The sequence below is a fragment of the Gavialis gangeticus genome, unplaced genomic scaffold (genome assembly GCF_001723915.1).
Source record: "Gavialis gangeticus isolate Ggan-Ray unplaced genomic scaffold, GavGan_comp1, whole genome shotgun sequence".
Taxonomy (NCBI): Eukaryota; Metazoa; Chordata; order Crocodylia; family Gavialidae; genus Gavialis; species Gavialis gangeticus.
In genome coordinates, this window is record NW_017728993.1 from 35,220,774 (window position 1) to 35,227,485 (window position 6,712).

General features: G+C 44.1%; 1 protein-coding gene across 2 annotated transcripts in view; it reads right to left on the reverse strand.

The window, feature by feature from the left end:
* The window catches only part of MCOLN2 (mucolipin 2), a 45,456-nt gene extending 45,193 nt beyond the window's left edge, over nucleotides 1–263 (reverse strand). The window contains exon 1 of one of the 2 annotated variants that reach the window (XM_019501536.1): nucleotides 139–263. The gene's annotated coding sequence lies outside the window, so the exon portion shown is untranslated. The remainder of the gene's footprint in view (nucleotides 1–138) is intronic. The other variant, XM_019501537.1, reaches the window with a different exon arrangement.
* Nucleotides 264–6,712: the final 6,449 nt, after the last annotated feature.

Below are 6,712 nucleotides of genomic sequence, written 5' to 3' on the forward strand. Positions count from 1 at the left end.
CGTTCCCGTTCCCGCGCGCTGCGGGGGAGGGGGCGCGACGGCCGGCCCGGCGGGTGCTGTCAAGGAAAACGGCAGGAGCTAACCCTCGTGGCCCCCGAGGCAGGGACCTGCTCGGCTCAGCGCCGTGTCGGCTCCTACCCGGGGCGCGCTGGGAAGACGGCGGAGGCTCCGCGCCGGGCTGTGTCCGCTGAGGCGCCGGGCAGAGCCCGCTCCCACACGGCCCGCTCGGGGACCGGCGCGCTTACAGCCGAGCGCAGCTCCCGTCAGCCAGCAAGGCATAAGTCAATACGGATTGCACAAACTTTGTTGAGGGAGCGAGCAGGAAACCGCCTGTCTGAAGTGGCTCTAGGTGCACGTCCACACTTCTCAACCTCTTCAAGTCCAAGGTTTAAATGCTAATTTCAAAGGACCCCATTTCTCACCTTTTCTACAAAATGGTGCTTCAGATTTTTTCACCGTGAAATACATTTTTCAGTGGACCCCTGTGCAGTATGTAGGTAGCCCTGTCTTTAAAGTATTTTCAGCCTTGGCTTCTAGGGAATGGAGCTAATCCATTGCCCCCGTCATAGCTGAAGCCTTCGGGAGGCGATCTGGGGTCCATGAAATGGGAGGGTGGCAAACTTTGGAGTTTGCTTTTTTTTAAAATGTGGACGGTCAAACTTGCTTCTGCAGTTCAGGGAATACTTTAGGGTTAAATTAGTAAACAGAACAATCCTATCTCTTTCCAGGGTAGCTCTTCCTAAGCAGGACATTTTCTGATTCTTTCTGAAGAAAGGGCTATTCAGAGGAATTACTAACTGTCAGACTGTGTCACAGAAGAGCCCCCCGTCCAGCAGCTGCTACACCATCTGGAGGGTTACAGCACCTTGCTGGCAGAGAACTACAGTGTTAATCCAGCACACATCTGCTCCCAATTTTCATCTTGGAACTGGAGGATCCTAGAGGGTGGCTGGTTACTGCAACAAGCTGGGCTGAGAAGTGGTCCCTTAACTAGGATATTCTGAATAGTGTAACATAGGGCAGGAATCGCATCATGTAATGTAGCCTCTTCTTGCAGACCACGTGGCAGGATAATGGGGGAAGTTTCTTTTTATCTTTAAGAGGTAGAGGGAGACAAAATGTTAGTACATAAAGAGAGCAGGATAAAAAATGCTTAAATTTATATTGCTACATATCACAAAGGGTGTCCTCTTGATGCTGCACGCAAATTTCAGTCATTATCTCAGGAGTGAGAAGTAACGGTCCAGATTAGCATACACAGTGACAACAGAGAGGGATTTCTATGTGAAAGAGGGGAAAAAAGGGCTCTTGAGGAGGGAAATGATAAAAAAGTAAAAGCGAATACTGTGGGATCTTACAATAGAGGCAACAAGCTCATCAAAGAAAATATTACCTCCAGTGATTATTTAACCCATTTACAAGTAATTTGTTACCTCTGAACAGCATGGGGACCTGTCTCCTAGTGAGACTTTGGAATCGGAACTGATTTTTTTTTCAATAGGGACATCAGATTTACTAGGAAAAAAGTGATTAAAGGCAAGAAGCCATGAGAAAATAATAGATATTAGGAAGACTGTGTGGGTGAGCTACACCAACTGCTGTTTTCTGAGACTTCCTCTGAAGCATCTGGTATTGACTACTGCCTTAGTCAAGAATTTGCAATAGATAGATTGTAGGTTTGATGCCACACAGCCGGAGGGAACAGTGAAGATATTTTGTACAATACTCAGCTTTGATATAGAGCAATGGTTCCCAAACCCTGACAGATTGCACACCAATTTAAAATGGTGCAACCTTGGGTACCACCAGCAAATTTTTGTCATATAAAGTAATTATAATAAATCTGTTAACACGTACCACTGACAGGTTGTCTGCCTACCACTGGTGGTACCCGTACCACAGATTGGGAACCACTGGTATAGAGCATAGAAAAAATGTGCACGCTGTCTCTGGACTTCTTTTCTTCTCTTTAATATGTACCTCATTCATCTATTCAGAGTTATGTGTTGCTTACACTTAACTTGTAAGTTTGTTACTCCAATCAAATCCGTCACTTCAGCTTGTGACTACGTTCTGTTACTGTATGAAGATGTGTTGATACAAAACTTCTCAGCACTAGATGGGACAATAGCACAACTAGTAGTGTTGAAATAAGCTTCAGGATTGTTACTCCTTTTTGACTGAAGTAGTTCACCAAAGTTTGCGGTCCTACAGATTACTTGCATTAGGAGAAATTGGTAGAGTGGGACATTTTTAGTCCCATTTTCCTGAACAAAGGAGAAATCAAACCAGGAGAAACATTTTTGCTCATAGATTCGAGCTCTTTGCAGCCCAAGAGGCTCAGTTTTACTCAGAATCGTGCTTCCAGCTCTCATTTAGGTTGCATCTGGTACTTCCTTGACTCAGCTTCTTTGGTCTTTAACCCCGGTGGTTTATGCTTGGTTAAACCTAATTGTATCAAATGTACAAAGAGCAACGTCCACGTGATATGACCCCTTGTATCAATGTAAATGCTCCAAAGATTTCACTCTTGTTAAGATCAGGTATAATTTTACAGAGAAAGTTCTTTTTTGGTAATGTCCACACTGACGTACTTGTGCCCTGAAGTGTGATGGCAGTCCCCCAGCCACATTAATGCTGCACTTTGAGCTTTGCATACTGTCTGTACCAGCTGCTCCAGGGTCATGGTAACCAGCTGTCACTTTCCTGTTTGTGTGCTGGCATACTGCCTTGATCAGCTCTTTGTGCTTCCATGATTTAGAAGTCAGCCTCCCTAACAGGCACACCAAACTTATTTTTCCAGCTTCTACTAAGTCATGTCTGGACATAACAGTCCATTGCAGTATAAATCCAAAACCTGGATCCTTCTCATCCACTGAAGAGTGAAGGTGTAGGACGTCCCAGTGACTGACCAGAAAGTCTTAGTGATTGAGCAGTCCCAGTGACTGACAGCTGCAGAAAGATCAAGTGTTTGAGAATAGCTGGGAGATGAAGAGAGAGAAAAAATGCAACACCTCCAGCAGCAGTCAAGCATTCTGAGCCACAAAGAGAAAGATCTGGTTTTGCCCTTGTATATCAGCATAGATCCATCATGGATCATCCATGTTTTTTTCTTTAGACATGGCTGACAAACCAGAGAATGAGGCGAACAGGACTTGTGACTCCTTCCAAGAGAGTGTGCCAGACAGCCAAGAGCTCTTCACTTCGCAAAAAGCCAGAGACCCCACAGAACACCGTCCCCACTGCCAGCCAGTTTTCTGCTCCTGAGAAATAAGCAACAGAGCTGAGGAGAGCAGCAAACATCATTATACCTTCCTTTATTGCAGGTCATGCATGTAGCACACCAACTGGCATGTATTATTCTCAATGCTGTACACCACTGTCTTGGGCAGATGCGAGCTAGCCTTCTTTCAAAGTTTCGATCCCTCCCCACAAGTTACAGCCTCCTTCCACCCTTGATAAGGATGCTGTACCTAGCTTGCCAACTCCGCTTCTTCCAGTCTTTCCCTTCATTCCATCCCTCCCTGATACCTTCTCTACTGAAACAAACTGTTCCCATTACTACACACTCCATACTACATCCCTATCATCAGCCTCCTAGCCAGCTGTTTCTCCTGTCCAGACACTAGGCCCTATTATTCCTTCACCTGCCATACTATTTGCTCAGCTCCCCAATACCTTTCCATTGAAATGTGTTTATTGAGAACAAAGCTCTGCCTATTTCTATTACAAAGTACATGTTGTGCTTTGAGCACACAAGGGATTGATTTAGAAAAATCAGTTCAAGTTTGTTATCAGTACAAATCTTAGCAAAGTGTTTTTCTATTCTGTACAAATCTCAAGGCATTTTTTTTAGTAATGTCTCAGCAAGGCTTTTTCGTATCAACACTCAATCTTGAGCTTTATTTTAGTAAGTTAAACTTCTATCAATGTGGGTTTTGGCAGGTTGAAAATCCATATTGTGGCAATATACAAACCACAAGTAGGCAACATTTTACCCAATGCAATTTACAAGGTACAAACATTTATCTCCCTCTTCAAATAAAACCCATTGTAAAACTCTATTAATGGGACTGAAAACTTTGGCTAAGTCTGCAGGGAATCTGAAATGAAATTTTAGGAAGAATTTACTAGGGTATTTTTTTGTATTATAAAGCTGCTTTTTCCTTAGTTTCCAAATATGTGGTTATGCCTTTCCAGCCATACAGAGTATGAGGAAGTACCATTCATAGAATCATAGAAAATTAGGGTTGGAAGGGATCTCAGGAGGTCTAGTCCAAACCCCTGCTCAAAGCATGAGCATCCGCAACTATATTATCCCAGCCAAGGCTTTGTCTACCTGGGTCTTAAAAGCCTCTAAGGATAGAGGTGAATTGTTCTAGACCTTTGTGAGTGTCATTTTCTTGCTCTTTCACCACAGGACTAAAGAACACATCTTCCAGCTTTAGGACTTCCTGAAGAAGAGGGAAAGCAATCACTAGCTTGACATTAGAACTCTGTCCCATTAGAACTTCTACACCCCTACAATTCACAATGTTCTGCTTACATATTAAGTAGACATCTGGCTCTCAACCCCCTGGCCAGCAGTCCCAGGCAGCCTCTAATCTTAAAATAAAACTATAGCACCACAACAGTCCAATATGCAACCTTCTAGTAACAGTCTCTGCAAGCTGGGGTGGCGATGCCTGGAACAGGGGAGAACACATTGAAAAGGACTTTTTTCCAGAAGTTCTCAAGGCTGATGAGATGCTCTGGAAATGGCAGCAGAAAATCTTGCGGTGAAGAAAAAAAAATTACTACTGCAGAAACTGAATAATGAACACTTTAAGAAAAGTAACAAGCAGCTAGAGACAGCATTTGTCATCCATGCTCTGGAAGACATTAGGCAGTATTTACATAAGAATCAAAGGAACAATTAAGGAAGTTATGAAGACCTTTGCAAAGCATGGGAAGGTGGCTCAAGAACAAAGGACTCTTGAAAAGGGATACCAGGAAGAGAAGCAGCATTACAGTAGCCGACAGAAGCTGACAAAAGAAGGGATCATGAAGTAGAGTCTGGCTGTGACCAAGCAGACCATACAAATAGACATGGACAATTCAGTGATAGTTTATGGAGATAGTGAGCAGACAGAATGGTGTTGGAGAGCATGTCCAAACAGCTGCAGACCTACCTATGATCATCCTTCAGCAGGTACACCAGTCACAGGGGTAACCAGCCTTAGTTCTGCATAACACTACAGAACTCGCCATACTGGGAGTCTGCATTTGTTAGTAGGACCCCCTTGTCCCAGCTTCTTCTAGCCTGGTGAGGAAAAACCATCTCCCTGGCTCCACTAGTGTTAAAGTTGCACTGCTGCTATGCCACTTCAGTCCCCAGATGAAAAGGCTGCTCACTGAAGTTTAACGCTTTTCTGCTCCAGGTTAAATATCCCTTAATTTAAACCTCTCCCTGTTGCATAGTTCTCCATGTTCTAAACATCTACAGTGTTTGCATGTTAGACACTACTGCTTCCACTTTAAGGACAATGAAAAAGTCATTGTTTTGTTAAACAATAAGGATACTTTATTTTCACTCATCAGCCTAAGTAGTGCTGTATGTAAAATTCATGGTCATCAGGGAAGACCCACAGGTGTGCACAAACTGCACAGGAAGTATACGGTGCTTAGAATCACCTTGCGATTAACATGTTCAGCTGGTTCCTTCAGGAGAGCAGACTATGGAACACATGCCATTACTGACTTCAATATAGCTTGTAAATCCCTTTCTCTGAAAGTCAGCTGGCATTTCAGGCACAGGTAAACAAATTTCAGCATGGCACTGCAAATTGGCTAACCAACTGGGGACAAGACCTGCAGCAGTGTGTTTCTCAATAATGATGGCAACTTACCTCCATACCAAAACAAGGCCCTTCAATATCATGCTTTAGTGCAGGGGCAGGTAATTTTGGACAGAGGGCTGCTGAGTTTTGGCAAGCTATCGAGGGCCGCATGATAGGCAGCCAGGGGCAGATAAATATTCATTTTCTAAATTTTTTAGGGGCCCCACAGGCCAGATAGAATGGCCTGGCAGGCCACATCCAGCCCCTGGGCCACATTTTGCCCACCCCTGCTTTAGTGCCAGATGTATGGAGCAAGTTCCTTACAGGTCCACTTCCTCATTTCAGAGCCCCTGCTATACTTATAAATCTGAGCAGTATGGTGGGTGACTGGACTGACTTCTGCCCAACAAGAGACTTAAGATAGCTAAGGGCAATGACTTCCACATTTAGGACTGCTGGGAAAAAGAAATAGCCCACAGAAATTGCTAGAAGAGCTCAGCTCTGTATGACATGGAAACTTGGGGTACATCTTAGGGCTATACATAAGTTCCAAGCAATACCCAGTGTGAACAGGGCACAGGCAGACTATATGACTCAGTCTCTTAAGACATACCAGAGCACATAAACCACAAAACTATACTGAGGAAAAGCTACAACCTTCTGTTTCAAAGAATCTTGACCCAGTTTGTAACACGAGGCAACATCAAGTCTCAGTCAATTATTTCTAGCTGCAGGTCAAATCAGAATCACTGGCCCAGGAGACTATGAAGGACCCGGATCCAGTAATGAGTCTAAGGTGGAACAATATCTTGCCAATTGCTGCTGCCCTATGTGGCCAAATTAAGGTTTCATAGTTTCTAGGGTCGGAAGGGACCTGAGCAGATCATCTAGTC